General features: G+C 40.1%; 1 pseudogene; it reads left to right on the top strand.

Moving 5' to 3' along the window:
- The first annotated feature begins 7,699 nt into the window (after window positions 1–7,699).
- On the top strand, window positions 7,700–15,053 carry LOC149161672 (RING-H2 finger protein ATL60-like; annotated as a pseudogene).
- Window positions 15,054–19,126: the final 4,073 nt, after the last annotated feature.

Here is a 19,126-nt window from a genome sequence, read left to right as displayed (position 1 = left end):
CACCTTTCTAGAATTTTTCCATTTACCTGGACCTCCTAAGCTGTCAACATCATTGCATATTGAGTTTAAAAGAGCACATAAAGTGGTTTCCTAACTATGTTTTGTGTCTGCTGTTTGAATTAGATTTTTGCTCATTGAGCTGCGGAATCTTGTCACTTTCCGCAGCCAGTTCAACTTTTTGTAGCCTTTTTGTTAAAGTCTATATTGCAGGTGTCTTCAGGCAAATCGAGCCACATGGGCAAGTTGGAAATGACGTGGACATGGACTGAGTCCTATTGGCTCAGTCAAATTCATCAAATAAAGTCGTGGTCAAAGGTGGTCAAGCAGTGGTCAAATATAAGAGTCCTACAACAACAGGACTCCGTTTTTCAACACGTGAAGACTTGCGTGGCCGTTCCTAGATCTCTGGGGACATATCAACCCCTGTGGACTGCTCCATAAGGCGAATCCAACAGCCACCCTCAATAGATTTAATCATCACGGTAGCCATGATGCTAGATCCTTGGATGCTGTTGTTCACGTGTCCTCTGTCAGCACATTTTTTAGGAAATCAGTTATGTAAACGTTTGCTATAAATAATGCATTTCCATACGCATAGGAGTCAGTCTTTGTAATGTAATTTTGCTGCTAAGAAAACCCACTGTGTCGTGACACTGTTTCTTTGTTATGACTGCGTTTTGAATATATGAGAAGACTCTGTTTATAAGCACAATTCGTGGTTGATAGTTGTTGCCTGAGGTTGTGCAGAGGGCCCCTGCACACGCCGAGGTTTTGTTTATTTGTTGTATAGTTTCACATTGTGTTTCTTACGTTCATTATGCCATAATTATTCACTTATATATATTGTATTTCTTATGGTGCTAACGTTTTATTTTTGTCCATGATTTTACATGCTTTACATTGCTAACGCTGATCAGTGTATTTGTTCCAGATTACAGTAGGCAGCTCGGGCATTTGCATATAGTTTCCACAATGACTAATGACATGGAATCAATCTTGTCTTTCTGCTGATTTATTTTTCTTAGTTTTTAATTCCAGCACTGTTTTGTTTATTTCAGTTCTGTTCATTGGCTTTATTAGTTAGATTAGATATTAAGTTACTCATATCATTGTCAGTTACATCTGAAAGCCATAGAGAGACTAATGGTGAGGGATTGAAGTATGAGTGTGTAATTTGATATTAGTTTATTTTTCTGCAAATTAGATATTAAATTGCTCATGTCATTATCAGTTACCTCCAAAAGCCATAGCGAGACTAATGGTGAGGGATTGAGTATGAGTGTGTAATTTGATATTAGTTTATTTTTCTGCAAATTAGATATTAAATTGCTCATGTCATTATCAGTTACCTTTGAAAGCCATAGCGAGACTAATGGTGAGGGATTGAAGTATGAGTGTGTAATTTGATATTAGCTCTACTTTACTTGCAATTTTTTGGATTACCTCCGAAAGCCATAGCGAGACTAATGGTGAGGGGTTAGAATATGAATTGACGTAATTTGATTTTAGCTCTACTTTACTTGCAATTTTTTGGATTTCTTTGTGTATAGTTTCTTTTGTATTTAGACAGCAGCAATGATAATGGTTTCATGATCAACAGTTAACTGTTTGTTTAATTAGAATAGTGGTACATTTTCATTCTCTTTTAGGAATTAATTTCATCATTGCATGTTTTAAAGCATTTTTTAAAGTTTGAAGTTTTGGAAATCATTATAAAGGACATCATCACCTTGAAAATTTATATCCATACTTGTCTTTTAGAATTTCCGTCTCACATTAAGAAATCAACAAAGATAAACCCAAAAACAAAATAAAAATCAAAAACGACAAAAAGTAAGAGATAGGTTACTTGCACATATAGTGCACCACACTTCAACAGTTTACGACTCCCAGATTGACAATTAATATAGCAATTTAGGACACTCTAAATTGACCAAACAACATGTCCAAGATGAAGTGCTTTCACTATCACCAGCACGGACATTATGCCACAAATTGTCCGTAGAAGAAAAAAAATAAGCAAGCTGCTGGATCTGCAGCGGGAGAGGCCTTAGCCTCGCAGTTTGAGCTAGATTTTTCGTTGATCGCATGCTTGGTATCAAGTGTGATGGTATCGGTATGGTTCTTGGACAGTGGTCCGTCTTTTCACATGACAGGAGATCGAGATTTGTTTTCTGATCTGGAGGAGAAAGATCTTGGAGTGCACATCGAGATGGGCGATGATGGTAGATACAGTGCGATCGGTATCAGTACCATTTCCTTTGAGAGGGAGTCTGGTAAACCCTTCGTATTGAAGGAAGTGATGCATGTTCCAGGATTGAAGAAGAATCTTATCTTTGTGGCGATGTTAGAAGACAAGGGATATGATGTTGTTTTCAGCGAGGGAAAGGCTTTCCTGCGCAGTAAGACAACTGGAGAAACCCGGAAGATAGGGGTTCGAGTCAGGAACCTTTATCAGTTACATGTAGATGGCTGCGCAGCAATGGCATGCAAGGCAGAAGGATTAGTGCGCCGGGATGATGGCGAGCTGTGGCACAAGAGATTGGGCCACCTTCACCATGGAGCCTTGAAGATACTGCAGCAGATTACTATTGGGCTTCCTAAAGGCACTCTTGCGCAGTCAGATCAGTGCAAGGGGTGTACTTTGGGAAAATGTGTGAAAGGCACCTTTCACGAGAAGAATAGTCGCGCCACGACGATCCTTGAGAGAATTCACACAGACATGTGTGGACCTTTCTCAGTAGCTTCGACAGCAAAGCACAGGTACTACGTGATCTTTGTTGATGATTTCTCTCGGAAGTGTTGGATCTTCTTCATGCAGAAGAAGAGCGAGACATACTCAAAGTTCTGTGAGTTCAAAGCACTGGTCAAGAAGGAATCGGGGAAGAAGGTGAAGGCTCTTAGGAGCGACAATGGTGGTGAATTCATCTCCGGCGAGTTCAAGGACTTCTGCAGCGCAGAAGGGATTCGAAGAGAGCTCATAGCTCCCCATAACCCACAGCAGAACGGGGTTGCTGAGCAGAAGAACAGAATGATCGTGGGTGTTGCACGGACGATGTTACATGATCAGGGCCTACCCCTTCACTTGTGGGTGGAAGCATGCAATACTGCAGTATATGTGCAGAACCGTTGTCCTCACAGGATACTTGGCATGAATACACCCGAGGAGGCTTATTCTGGTAAGAGGCCTGATATTTCTCATTTGAGGATTTTTGGTTCTAACATTTACATGCATGTGACAAAGGATGCCAGGAAGAAGCTGGAGCCAACCGCAGAGGTTGGGATATTTTTGGGGTACACTGATACGCCGCATAACTATCGTGTGTATTTTCCAGACAATCGCAAGACTGTTGTGCGATCGGATATCAAATTTCAAGAGGAGAAAGCCATGAAGTGTTCACTTGAGAGGGAGCCACACTTGCATGCAGATGAGGAGCTATTAGTTCCTAAGGATGAGCTTCAGGATGTGGATCAGCCACAGGACAAAGTTCATGGAGTGGAAGATACCATTCATGCAGCGCCAACCATCAGAGAGCGAAAGCGCACTACAGAAGTTGAGCAACTGGCTCAAGATGCAGAGAAGGTTGTAGGGCCACCTACAGGACAACGCAGACAGAGATAGTCACCTGATCGGTACACTGGATACATGGCTCTTGTGAGCAAATGTGTTGTGACTGAGCCATCCTCTTTCGAGGAAGTTGTGGAGGATCCCGCATGGGTAGATGTCATGGTGGAAGAGTATGATTCGATTGTCAGAAACAGTGCATGGAAGATTGTCCCAAGACCGGAGGGGAAATCAGTGGTGGGTTCGAGATGGATCTATAAAGTGAAGCAGACAGCTGATGGGAGTGTGGAGAAGTACAAGGCAAGATTTGTTGCTTGAGGCTTCTCACAGATAGAGGGGATCGATTATGAGGAGACCTTTGCACCTGTCGCAAGGTATTATTCCATACAGACGATTCTTGCTCTCTTAACGCAGATGGAGTGGCACATTCATCAGATGGATGTGAAGACTGCGTTCCTCAACGGAGTCATTGAGGAGGAGGTGTACATAGAGCAGCCGGAAGGTTTCGAGATCTTTAGCAGCGAGTCGCATGTGTGTAGGCTCAAGAGAGCGCTGTAGGGGTTGAAACAAGCGCCATGTGCTTGGTACACACGGATAGACAATTATTTCACCGGACTTGGATTCTCCAAGAATGAGGCGGATCCTAACCTATACCAGATTGTGGTGGAGGGTAAGTTGCTTATCATTGTACTTTATGTAGATGATTTGATTTTTATAGGTGATGAGTTGTTGATACTTTCATGCAAGGAGGATCTTGCTAGGGCGTTTGAGATGAAGGACTTGGGCATCCTTCATTATTTCCTGGGATTGGAAATTTGGTAGCGCAATGATGAACTATTTGTTTCTCAGGGTAAGTATGCTCGGGAGATACTAGAGAAGTTCAACATGCATGGCTGCAAACCTGTTGATACTCCTCTTCCTGGAGGTTGGAGGAAGGAGGATGCTACTTCAGCAGAGGTAGTGGATGCCACTGTTTATCGACAGTTGGTGGGTTCGCTTATGTATCTGGTCAATACACGAGCCGATATATGCTATGCGGTTAACCAGCTTCCACAAGCTATGGTTAAGCCAACTAAGCTCTTTTGGAAGGCAGGCAAGCATGTATTGCGTTATCTCAGAGGCACATCAGGATATGGATTGTGGTGCAGACAGGAGGATGAGGTGAAGCTATGTGGCTTCACGGATGCAGATTGGGCAGGGAGCCCAACGGACAGAAAGAGCACATCTGGAGGGATTTTCAGTATCGGGTCGACAACAGTTTCTTGGTACAACAGGAAGCAGAGATTCGTGGCACTCAGTTCAACAGAGGCCGAGTATATGGCAACAAGTTTGACTACATGCGAGGCTATATGGATGAGGAAGATCCTGGTCGAGTTGTTCGGTTCATGCTTGGAGCCTACTATGATTTATTGTGATAACCAGAGTTGCATTAAACTCTCGGCTAATCCAGTATTTCATGATAGATCTAAGCACATTGACATCAGGTACCATCATATCAGAGATTGTGTGCAGCGGAGAATCATGTTACTTTCATACATTCCAACGGAGGATCAGGACGCTGATATCTTGACGAAGGCGCTCACCAAGAGCAAATTCGAATACCACCGAGGCAGGATAGGGGTTGCAGATAATCCATATCTTGTTGAGAGGGAGTGTTGAGAATGCAACAAGATGATGGAGCTTAGTGGAAAGGAGTCGCCTTCACTGAGTGGGCCTGCAGGCTATTTTTGGCGCAAAGTCTATTTTTAGACATATGGATCATGGTCTATGAGTTGTAGGATGCTATTTGTGGATGATTGGTCATATTGGAAAAAATAGATGGACTCCTATTTTTAGACATATGGGCGGAGTCTATTTTTAGACTGCTAGTCTAAATATAGAACTGTCGAATATTATTAGCTCTTAATAATATTTGGACTATAAACATTATCTTATTCTCTTGGAGCACTTCAGTTCGAGCTACGGATGTGGCACATGCAACTGTCAGAAGGAAATACGCTTTTCTTATGGGTCAGTTGAGCTATTGCATGATGGACTTCAGTTAGAACTCGAGTGATTGAGTTCGCTGGAGTTGATTGAGGAGTTGATGGAGTTGTGTTCAGTTTGACTTGGTTGAACTAGTTGTATTTAGTTAATTGCAAATAAACTAGTGATGAGTGATGTGAATTAATTGTTAATTAATTCACTAATTATTAACTCATAAAACAACTAAAGAATACATCAGTTAACTCAGTGCATGGACAGTTCAGTGGAGACGGGTGTTAAGAGGTTGAGACTGCTATCAGTTGTGACTATAGTTGTGCATGAGATTTGCACATGCATTGATGGAGATTGCCAATGAGGATTGCGCAGTACAAGCCAAGGAAAACGAGCTTGGATCATTCCTATTCTTGCTTTGGATTGCACAGTAGATGCATGCAGATAGCGGAGGAGATTTGAACCTGTGACTTGATTCAGATCTAAGCTAGTTTGTGTAACAGGTGGAGATAGTACTGAGTACTTGTGAAGAGTATTGTACTATGTATTGTTACATGTTCTCTATCATTATAATATACAGATAGTGTGGGGTTTTCAGCTGTATGCTTTCCCCGGGTTACATACTGTGTTAATGTGCGCATGCAATTGATGTTTCATTGTTTTTAATTCCGCAAAATTGATTATCAATGTAGAGGAGGTTATGTATTATGCATGCATTCCGCAATAGTGTATGATCAGGATAATCTCTATGAATAAGTGTCATATTATTTAAAATTTCTACATAATATGAATAAAGTATGATTTTATAATTGAAATAATTTTTAGTTTAAAGTTGTCGGAATTTATTATTCTTAAATATTTTAAATTATCTAAATTAAACTTATTTATTTTAAAATATGATTAAATTATTTATAATTAATGAAATTTTTTATTAAATTAATTAATTTTGGAATATTTTATTTTTAAAATGTTTAATACTTAAATTATAAAATAATTCTATATATCACAAACACACCCACCAAAAAGATACGTATAATTAATTAATTAATTAGATGTTTATCTTCCTCATATTTAAAACAAACAAAGCCAACATTCAAAAAATACCACAATTATATAACTCTAAATTACTATCACTTAGTTGTTAACCTCTAACACACCACTAATCAGTTATCTCAAATGACTATCCATGACACATTACTCAATGATTATCCCACAAGACTAGATCTTTTAGTTTCAAAGGACACTGCTGGACAGTTATCTCAAATGACTATCCATGACACATTACTCAATGATTATCCCACAAGACTAGATCTTTTATTTTCAAAGGACACTGCTGGACAATAGCGTTACACTTTGAAAAAACAAAGAACACAACTCTATTCTCATCCTCCACCATTAAAGTACGGCGAAAAAAGGGGTTAATTAGCCACCCCCTAAAAATTCGGGTTGTTCTATTTTCCGATGTTCTACACGACTTGGTTGTCGACAAGGCCCGCGACAATTTTTGCATTCAAGTCTGTAGACGGACGCGACGAGCAATCTGCCCAAGTAAGTCAAACCGGGTACGGGGAATCAGGCTGCTCATTTAATTGCAGTCAATTTTGGTTCTCCGGATTCAAACCAGGCACCGTAAAATTTATCTTACAAAATTGTGCGAATTTTATTATTTGTACTTTCTAAACTATAAAATGTTTAATAATAATTTTACTATTTTTATTTCTTAAAAGTAAAATAATTTTTATACGGTATAAAATATGGATAAATAATTTAATTTTTTTTAAAATTCAATATTTTTTTTAAACATAAAAATTAACCCCTAAAATTAGATACCTAATAGTTGCTTTGCAGATATTTGAATGACTGAAAACCACATGGGGATTGATGTTTTATAATTCTAAATCCATGGACGCAGCGGTTTTCAACCTTCAAAACTATTGCGTGTTGTGAAAATCAGGAGCGGTCCGGACGGGCTTTTCATCTGAACTCGGAAGCTTCATATAGTCATCGGAGGGGCTGTCCATCGACGGAAATTGAAGGCTCGAAGGTTGGATCCACATAAAAACCTAGCAGTAGCCCGCAGTTTTTATAGGCTGAGATCAGCTCATTTGAAAGAGAATTTATGGAAAGAGAAATTCCGTGGTTTCAATTTGATATAGCATGAGCTCAGTGCGCAAGACTTTTAATTGCCCGCCTCAGGATGCTGGTGAGTCCAGACATGCCACCTCGGGCAGTTGGGAGAATCACCTGCCTCACGATTATGACGAACCCACATTCGGAAAACATGATTTTAATCCACCACCTCCTCAATTAGAGGAACAATGGCAAAATCCAGACTACCCTGAGCCTAGAGATGACATCGATAGCAAAATCATGGTGTCCACCATAATAGTTCTTTTTGTGTTTTTCTTCGCTGTTTTGCTAAACGTATATGCCAGATGCTTTTGGAGACAGTCTGCTCGATTGTCTGGAAGAAATCGACGAAGACCAACTTGTGTTCGCATTCAGTTCGAGTTTACAGGAGAAGAACCGGTGTCTTTGCTGAATGTGCGGTTGGATTCTGCGGTGTTAGAGACTCTGCCCATCTTTCTCTATAAATCGTATAATTTCGCAGATGGGCTGGACTGTGCAGTTTGTCTGTGAGAATTCGAGGAGAATGAGACTGTTGGGGATTTTTCTGAGAAAATCCCAAAAACACAAAAAAAATAAATTCTACAGAGGCAATGCTCTGTTTCACCTCCACAGAATCCTTTTGCACAGGAAGCTTAAAATATTTTACTGAGTAACAGAATATTTCACCATCATAAAATGATTGATATTCGTTTAAAATAAAAATCACTGAAACAACATATTTCTTCCTCTTTTACTTAGAGGGATTTACCAAAAACAATTCATTCTACAAAACTCTGTCTGAGCTGGGTTCACTGCTATAAAACCCTTTTTACATTACTGCTGTAAAACAATTTTTTACATACACAGTAAAAATTTCATTACATTCACTTATATAAAAAAAACTCACACCATGCGCTCTTTCACTTCTTGTTTTCCACTGTTGTGGATATTACAAAACAATTTCATACAATTTCTTGGTTTTGCGATGGCACACCAATACAATACATCCCTGTTCTATTTGAGTTCTAGCACTGCTGTGGGTTCAATACATTTCCATGAACAACCTGTGCACGCGGGCTCGTATACGTAAAAAACTCTATATTACCGTGGTTTTTTTTTTTTACATTACATATGGTCAACGCTCCATAAAAAAAATATAACACGTTCTTTATGAATATTAATATATGCCGTATGAAAAACTTAAATATTTTACCAACGCATATGACATTGCATTGATAGCAGGTATGGTCAACCAGAACTTAGTTTTACTCCACGCAACATAGTTAATGTTTGCCGTATGCAGGTTTGAGCAATCAACGGACAAAAACGCTGGAGACAATCGAACGGCGGACAGAGATATCGGGAGGCATTATATGGCTGAGCGATAGCACCCGAGAATGTCAGACTTGCTTACGTATGGGGTGAGCCACGCGTCTGCACCAAATTCTCTCGGGCTCAAATATACGGAAAATCCCTTTGCCGGAAAGTGGCCCGAGAACTCTCAGGCGGGTTTGGTGAACGATTTCTGGCGATATAACTCTGCGTTGAAATTATACATTCAACACTCCCCTTTAATTTCAACTGCTGGGCATTTGGTCATACCGAGACACTTCCTAAAAAATTCAAAGCTTTTCTGATCCAATGGCTTTGTCAAGATGTCTGCAACCTGTTCTTGAGTCCTGCAATGTTCTAGGACAATTTCTCCATTGTTCACCAATTCTCTGATGTAGTGAAACCTTGTATCAATGTGTTTCGTTCTCTTATGAAACACTGAGTTCTTTGACAATGCAATAGCTGATCTATTGTCACAAAAAATCACTGTCGCTTTTGCCTGCTCTTGGCCTAAGCTCCTTAACATCCTTCTCATCCAAACTGCTTGACATGCTGCTGTTGTAGCTGCCACATATTCAGCCTCTGCTATAGACAATGCTACAATGGACTGCTTCTTAGAAGCCCATGAAATGGCTCCTGAACCCATATGAAACACATAACCGGAAGTGCTTTTCCGATCATCTACACTTCCAGCCCAATCACTATGAGTGTATCCAACCAAATCTGAATGTTCTGAGACATTATATAAAATTCCAAACATTTTGATACCTTTGACATACCTTAAAATTCTTTTTTCTGCCTACCAATGTGCCTCCTTCGGCCTCTCCATGAATCTGGAAATTAAACTAACAGCATAGATAATGTCAGGCCTAGTAGTTGTTAAATACATAAGGCTGCCAACAATACTCTTGTACAAACTAGGATCAAAATCCTTGTTGCTGTCCTCTCTGCTGAATTTTAATCCCATTACTGTGGGAGTGATCGCTGCCTTGCACTCTTGCATGTTAAATCTGCTCAATACTTGATTTACATATCTAGCTTGTGAGATAAAAATTCCTTTTTCATTTTGATCTACTTCTATATCTAAGAAGTATCTCAAGAAACTCATATCAGTCATTTCAAATTCATCCTTCATGACTGATTTAAAATTTTCAATGAGCTGATCATCATTACCTGTGAAAATAACATCATCAACATATAAGACAACTATTAAAATTTTACCATCTTTTTATTTGATGTAAACAGTGGGTTCTCCTTCACACTTGTCGAATTCATTATCCAATAGATAAGAATCTATCCTGCTGTACCATGCTCTTGGCGCTTGCTTCAGCCCATAAAGAGTCTTCTTCAATTTGCACACTTTGTGCTCTTCACCTTTCTTCTCATAGCCGAGAGGCTATTCAACATAAACCTCTTCCTTTAACACTCCATTTAGGAATGCTGACTTCACGTCCATTTGATAGACTTTCCATTTGTTTTGAGCTGCTATGGACAACACTGCTCTCACGGTTTCCATTCTTGCAACCGGGGCGAAAGTCTCCTCATAGTCTCTCCCATACTACTGCTTGTACCCTTTGACAACCAGCCTTGCCTTGTGCCTTTCTATCTTGCCTTCAGCATTGCTTTTGGTCTTATAAACCCATTTGACTCCAATGACTTCTTTGCCTTTTGGTAGCTCAACCAAATCCCATGTTTCGTTTCTCTCTATGGCATTCATCTCCTCATCCATAGCTTCTATCAATTTCCTATCTTTAATTGCATCCTTGAAATGAATAGGATCATCAACATGACAATACAAGGCAAATAAGGAATTCATTCCTTCATCATAAATGTCGCTTAGATTTCTAAATTTCTTACCTCTTTCACTTGGTGTGCAAGTGCTTGAAGATACATTTGAATTTCCTCCTTGTGGTGTGCTTGGAGAAGCACTCTCATTTATCCTCAATGGTGTCCCTTGTTGTCCTTGTGTTGGCGCTGCTGTTTGGGGATGTATTTCAGCCACCTCCTCTTCATCTTCATCATGAGACAAACAGTTTTTAACATTCACTGTTTTCTCTATGCTTCCATCCCAAGCTTCCTCTTCAATGAATTAAACATCTCTGCTGACGAAAAATTTCTTGGTAGATGGGATATACAACCTGTAGGCTTTGGATTCCTCACTGTATCCAATGAAGACACATTTCTCCCCTTTGCTGTCCAACTTCCTCCTTAGTTGATCTGGAATGTGTGCATAGGCCACACATCCAAAAACTCTCATGTGGGTGACTCCTTGCTTTCTCCCACTCCATGCTTCTTCCGGCACTTTGTTCAACACTGCTTTTGTAGGACACCTGTTCAAAATATACACTGCACAATTTACAGCTTCAGCCCAATAATCATTTGGCAAATGCTTTGCCTTTAGCATGCTCCTCGCCATGTCCATGATGGTCCTGTTCTTCCTTTCAGCAACTCCATTTTGCTGTGGGGTGTACCTTGCTGTAAACTGTTTGTGAATTCCATTTTCTCTACAAAATCTTAGGAATTCCTTGGAGATATACTCACCTCCTCTATCAGTTCTCAAAACTTTTATATGCAGCCCGCTTTGGTTTTCCACAAATGCCTTGAAATTTTGGAATTTCTCAAACACTTCACTTTTGTTTTTAAGGAAATATACCCAAGTTTTTCTTGTACAGTCATCAATGAATGTTAGGAAATATTGGCTGCCTGCTAATGATGGAGCTTGCATCGGTCCACATAAATCTGAGTGAATGATTTCTAAGGGTGCCTTTGCCCTTATGCTCTTCCCTGATGGAAAACTTTCTCTATGTTGTTTTCCCAAAATGCAACCTTCACAAAGGCTGTCCGGTTTCTCTATCAATGGTAATCCTTTCACCATTCCTTTTCTGCTCAACAAATTAAGACCTCCAAAGTTGAGATGTGCAAATCTCAAGTGCCACAACCAATTTTCATCCTTTGGCACGCTTTGGAAAGCCTCTTGGGTAACTGCTGCAATTTCTCCTTTGTTTTTCAAATCTGCTCTGATCCTGAGAGGGAACATCCTGTTCCTTGTCATCTTCACTTCAACAATGCATCGTTTGTTGGGTGCTATATCCATGATGGTGCACACATCATTTTTAAAGAAAACATTGTACCCCTTATGGACAAGCTGTCCAATACTCAAGAGGTTACATCTCATTCCGGGGACATAGTAGACATCTGCTATGGTTTTCCTTTCTCCTTGCTTTGTAAATATTTTTACCTCTCCTTTTCCCATAATAGAGATTTTACTATCAGTTCCTAGTGTGACTTCTGATTTCATATTTTTATCAAGGGCAGAAAAGAAGGCTATGTTTCCTGTCATATGGTTGCTGCAACCTGAGTCTAAAAACCATATGTCTTCACTGTTTGTTTCAGCCATGTTACATGCTAACAACACATTATTTTGACTGTTGTTTTCTCTAGTAACATTTGCATTTTGTCTACTACTCATATCATGCTGCTTCTTCCTACATTCACTGGCATAATGCCCATACTTTTTACAGTAATAACATTGGACATTGGATTTTTCATACCTTTGTCCTTGAGCATGATGTTGTCCTCCTTGTTGGCTGTTGCCTTGGCCTTGGTTCTGATTGGATTGCTGCCTCTTCCTTGTGCATTTGCTGGGCTGTTCCTTCCACCTCTTCCTCTTTTGTTTCCTCTGCCTTGACCTCTTCCTCTTCCAAAGGACATCTGGGTCTTGAAGGCTTGCTCTAGAGATGAGTTCTCATTCCTACTCAACCTCTGCTCATGTGTTATCAGTGATGCATGAAGCTCATCAACTGAAAATTTTGAGAGATCCTTTGTCTCTTCAATGGTGGTGACAATCGCATCAAACTTTGAGGGTAAGACCCTCAATATTTTCTCCACAATCCTCCTATCTTCAAGGGTTTCTCCATGAGTCCTTATCTGTGTGACCAAACCAATTACATGTGTGAAGAATGAGTCAATGTTGTCTGACTCCTTCATGCTCAGATTCTCAAAATCTTTCCTCAGCAATTGTAGTTTTGTTGTCTTCACTCTCTCCATGCCTTGATAGGCTGTCTTGAGGGTTTGCCATGCTTCATTGGATGTCTTAGCTGCTGCTAACCTTGGAAACACGCTTCCATGCACTGCTTGATACAAGAAGAAAAGGGCTTTTGAATCCTTCTTCTTGCAGCTCTTTAATAGATCCTTCTCTCCTTGAGTTAATGCATTAAACTCATTTTCATCTGCTGGTTGTTCAAAACCTTCCTCAACTATTTCCCATAAGTCATGGGAAGCAAACAAGGCTTTCATTGTTATTGCCCAATAGTCATAGTTTTTACCATCAAATAATGGGAGCTGCATACCCATGCTATTACTGGTGCTTGTGCCAGCCATTCCTTGACTGTGTATTTAAAACATTGACTGTCTCTTCAGCAACACAAGAAAACTTTGTGAAATACCTGAATCTTTTGTTGACTGTGTCTTCACTCTGCTGGAGAAGATTTACTGCTGCAACAAAAGACTCCTTTTAGCTTCTTTGTCACCTTCAAAGAGCCTAAGCCTGCTCTGATACCACTGTTGGGGATTTTTCTGAGAAAATCCCAAAAACACAAAAAAAATAAACTCCACAGAGGCAATGCTCTGTTTCACCTCCACAGAATCCTTTTGCACAGGGAAGCTTAAATTTTTTTACTGAGGAACAGAATATTTCACCACCATAAAATGATTGATATTCGTTTAAAATAAAAATGCCTGAAACAACATATTTCTTCCTCTTTTACTTAGAGGGATTTACCAAAAACAATTCATTCTACAAAACTCTGTTTTCACCTGAGAATTCACCGAGCTGGGTTTACTGCTGTAAAACCATTTTTACATTACTGCTGTAAAACAAATTTTTACATACACAGTGAAAATTTCATTACATTCACTTATATAAAAAAACTCACACCATGCGCTCTTTCACTTCTTGTTTTCCACTGCTGTGGATATTACAAAACAATTTCATACAATTTCTTGGTTTTGCGATGGCACACCAATACAATACATCCCTGTTCTATTTGAGTTCTCGCACTGCTGTGCGTTCAATACATTTCCATGAACAACCTGTGCACGTGGGCTCGTTATCGAAAAAAACATAATACGTAAAAAACTCTATATTACCGTGGTTTTTTTTTTTTTTACATTACATATGGTCAACGCTCCATAAAAAAATATAACACGTTCTTTATGAATATTAATATATGCCGTATGAAAAACTTAAATATTTTACCAACGCATATGACATTGCATTGATAGCAGGTATGGTCAACCAGAACTTAGTTTTACTCCATGCAACATAGTTAATGTTTGCCGTATGCAGGTTTGAGCAATCAATGGACAAAAACGCTGGAGACAATCGAACAACGGACAGAGATATCGGGAGGCATTATATGGCTGAGCGATAGCACTCGAGAATGTCAGACTTGCTTACGTATGGGGTGAGCCATGCGTCTGCACCAAATTCTCTCGGGCTCAAATATACGGAAAATCCCTTTGCCGGAAAGTGGCCCGAGAACTCTCAGGCGGGTTTGGTGAACGATTTCTGGTGATATAACTCTGCGTTGAAATTACACATTCAACAGAGACAGGCCGACTTCTGCCTAATTGCGGGCATAGCTTTCATGTTGAGTGTATTGACATGTGGTTTCGTTCGCACTCTACTTGTCCCGTTTGTCGAACGGGCGCCCAGCCGGAACAGCAAGTTTTGGAATCTGCTACAGCAGAACAGGTTTCGGTTACAATGGCAGGACCAATTACTTCAGGCTTCCATGACAATCTGAATTTGGAGCAAGAGTAGACTGCAAGTTGTGAAGAAGACTGTAATCTGCAGAACCCAACAAATATATTCTCTCGGGGTCGTCAGAAGCAAATGAAAATAGAGATTGATGAGGGAACCTCTGGTGGAAGAGCATTAATGCCTCACATCGCCATTGATATACCCAAGAGGTCCGATGGTTTCTCATCTGGCGAAGGCCATCAGATTCATTCAGAAAATGGTTCACATTCGTCTTTGAAATCTCCCATCCCTACCACCATTCCTTGAGGTGAACTCGCCATGGAAATTTTGAAAGACGTTAGTATAATCATTTTGAATTTAAGAGTCCCACGCTTCAATGGGGAAGAACAGTGAGGGGGTTATGATTCCATAGGATTCAAGGGATTATGATTCCACCAAGATGAAAGGTAAATAGGTCTAATGAACTCAACAATACCTCACATTGTTTTCATATACCTATTTATAAATATTTATGCTAATTAATTACTTAAATGAAGTAATTACATTAAGTGACCATCTCGTACCATGATCTCCTACTTTGAAGTTGTTAGTGTCAGTCTTTCCAGCCTTCCTCCAGTGATCAAATATGCTCTTACAAAGTGGTCTCAGAGTGTCCAGGTCAAATTTTGTCAAATCAAAGGGTTTTCAAACAAAATTTGGTCACTAGGCATTAGGTCTAGGGTTTGCTTTCACTCCTTCTAAAGTTGTCCAAATGTCGGTCTATGTCATCATTCAGCTGAGTCTATCATCATTCATAGGGTTTTCATTATCATGTCAGTGTCTAATGAGTCATTTTACACCTTGTTCATGCTTCAATTGCGCCTAGGCAAGGTTCATTTCCTTCTCCTAGGGTTTTGATGGCAATATCTCTTGGATAGTCAAATCATTAGAGAAACTTGTATCCTGATGTTCATACACCTTCCCCTATTCTTAAAGTACCTTATCAAACACTTTCCATCACTGAGATCCCCCAAATTCCTCATTTTTGCACAAACCCTAGTTTCTAGCTACAACCTGGCAATTTTCTAGGTTGGGCCTGTGTTTTGCCCTTTTGGACCCCTTCCCCTCACTCAATCTCTGAGATTCCACTTTCCCCTGCTTCCTAACATCCCGCCCTACTTCCAAAAATTTCCCCAAGAATTTAGAAGTCTCTTATCCCCTTCATTCCGCTTTATTTCAGCAAAATCCCCTGTTCCACACATCGGGATAAGTTTCACTCAAAAGATGTTTTAGAGAAATAAAAGATGAATTTTAGGAAACTGAGAGAGGTTTCTGTCCAAAACATTCCAAGCAAGAAAAACCTCTTTCACTTTTTGCACAGGTGTCATGGTTTGAGAGAAATGCCAAGAATATCGTTTCCTCAAGAGAATCAAAGACACCTATGAAGTGACCTTGGGCAAATCAAGTTTTCTCCTAGATTGGTTGGCCAAATGATTTTATTGATGGGTAAAATGATAACTAGACACAAATAGCTTTCCAATGAGCTATCATGAGCTAAATTTGGGGTTGAGGAAGGCATTCAAAAGTTGACTGCAACAACACTCTTCCTTGAGGCAGCCTCATTTGGCACTTTTTGACCAGTCTTGGGCGATTTGATTTTTGATAGGGCAAATGAACTCCAAATTGAAAAATTCCAGTTGGGTTGGAAATTAGACTCAAAGACCTTTCCAACGAGCTATCCTGCACCTGATTCGGATACTGGGAAGGCCTCCAAAAGCCTCTGCAAAAGCGCGACCCGTTGAGCCTGGCGCGCAACCCGTTGAGGGCGCGCGACCCGTCAGGTTGCCCATTCCAGTTCAGAAATTACACAGGCGCGACCCGTTGAGGGCGCGCGACCCGTTGGGAAGTGCGCGTGACCCGTTGGGAATTCCTCCGCCAAATTTCGCCAGTAAGCTGCTAAATAACCCCGGATTGCTTCAAGGTTGTAGGTAGGCCTCTCCTTATGAAAATACATTGTTTGCCAAAGCTTGAAAAGCATGAGAATGTTTTTTAAAGCCATTATTTTGAAATAATGAATCCAATGCATATTTGCTCAAGAAGGTCAAAGTGTTGGTTGAGCTAGGGTTTGTCTTGTTGTTTTCAAGGTTATCCTTTTCACCCCCACTTTTTCCCTACATCCTATTTCCACCTCCCTCATCATTTTACTCATTCTCTCTACCAAAAAATACCAAAAGCCCTAAACCTTACCCCTATCCCTAAAAATCAAGAAACTAAACCTAAACCCTACCTCTCATAAAACCTTTGCAAATCATAAATATGTGATGGGGTATATATCATGATTCCTTCCCTTAACTCCCTATTTCATATGTTTTTCCCAATTTCCCTTCAAAGTCTCCCTTCCCTAACATTTCCCTTGTGCTATTTGTCCCCTTGAAACAGCATCTCGAACAGTTGAAACAACAGATTTTTGAGCGAGAGGCTATGCTTCTTCGGGTCAATGCTCATTTGGAGAGGTTGCTGGCTAAGGCCAACCAAGATAAGAACTTGCTCAGGAACATGAAAAATCATTATTGGGCACAGATGCACGTATGCAAGGCAAGAATGAAAGTGCTCCAAAGATGGTTGGTCAAAGCACAAAAACAAAGGAAAAAGCCCGACCCCCTACACATCTTGGCTGAGGCTTCTTTGAAGGAGCATGATACTAGATAACTCAACTCCAGCACAAATTCCAAAAAATTTTGAGTATTTTGGGTCATTTTGGTTTTTTCAGGCAAAAAACAGGTTTTGTCCCCTTAACGGGTCTCACCCCCCGCGCGACCCTTTCATTTGGCTACTTCGTTCCGGGAAAACTCAGCATTTCTGGATTTGTCATGAAAAGTTACACATGCTCACCCATTGCCAAGAGACTTTATGAAGTTTTGGGCCTCCAGAAAGTCAAAAAACAAGCAAAAAATGACTTTCTGCCACATTTTTGACACACAGAAAGCAGTCTTGGGAGATTGCAATTTTGGAGGGGCCAATGACAACCAAATTCATAAATTTCACTTGGGTTGGCAAGTAGACATCTAGACCTTTCCAACAAGCCCACTTTTGCCTCATTTGGACACCTGAAAGTGCCTCAAAAGTGTCTCCAAAGGCGCGTGACCCGTCCAGGAAATGCGCGCGACCCATCAGGCAATTTTCACAATTTTTCACTTACAGCTCATGGATTCGCCCAGCTTTTACTAGTTTTGACTTTTGATGGGATTTTTCACCCTCTTTGATGTAATTTATGTATTTTCATGTTGATATGACACTTATTTACCTTCTCTACAAGATTCATTCATGAAATAGCATGCATTTAATGAATGAATTGGTTTCCTAGCTTATAGAGGCAAATTGTTTTGATTGCCTAGTTTTCAGTGCTTAGTTTAGAATTGGTTGAAACAGCTCCTAGAAGGATGATCTCGACCCCTAGAGGCAGGGAAAGATGTTAGATGGCCTATATTATGTACTTTTTTGCTCATTTTCATGGTTGGACTCTTGAGGGAGAAGCTCTTATTGTATTACTCACTGTATCTCTACAATTTTTGGCAAAGGAAGACCAGGGTTTTGCAGTCCTTTTTGGGATTCTTGTGGTCACATGTATTGATGGTGTGTTTCTCTTTGTACTTGTAAGTGTGTTATGTGAATCATTTCCTTACTTTTCCTTCTGTAAATTAGGCAAATGAAGTGTTAAAGTAGAATTCATGACTGTCATGCTCTGCTTTTAAGTTTGCTTAATATCAATGTTTTCAATTGTTTAAGGGGAATTCAAGGTTATTGTTTGCTCTCCTTAACTCCTCACCAGTCATTTTCATCCATCCACCTCTACCAAAGGCATCAATACTGTTTCATACCTCGCCCCAAAGAACCCCCTACAGACACTGTGTCCAATCCCCACACCCAAAATTGCCATTCCCCAATTTTCCACCAAAAACCTAAAAATCCCAAATTAAACCTCTTGATCAGTTTACTAGCCTAAAATCAGTGTTTCCCTATTGGTCATCTCGCCCATTGAAGATCTTTACTGAGATAGACCGGAGAGAGCCCTCTCCTGCCCCGTAGGGCTAGCTACGAGGCTAAGTGGTTTGATGTTGCCTTGGAGTTTACCTTTCTCAGCCTGAGGTGAAATTCCAAGCGCTAACAGAGGTAACCAACTCTTACCATCAAAGATCCAAGAAGGAGCGGAGAGAAGACACCTCTCTCTCCCCATTCACCCATTCAATCATGCAAATTTGAATTTTAAAAAGTTAGCTTGCGAAAAAAGGAGTCCTTCAAGGTAAAAAATTGTTTTTGATAAAAATTGTAGAGTAGCACTTGTATGAGCCATGGAGGAATAAGAGAGGAACCACTAGCTAATATTTAGCCTCTAGGAATGA

The sequence above is a fragment of the Pinus tabuliformis genome, chromosome 5_2, assembly GCF_031772625.1.
Source record: "Pinus tabuliformis cultivar Carrire ecotype Pingquan chromosome 5_2, CPIR1, whole genome shotgun sequence".
Classification (NCBI taxonomy): Eukaryota; Viridiplantae; Streptophyta; class Pinopsida; order Pinales; family Pinaceae; genus Pinus; species Pinus tabuliformis.
Note: the sequence above shows the minus strand (reverse complement) of the source record. Positions and strands in the feature narration are given on the sequence as shown.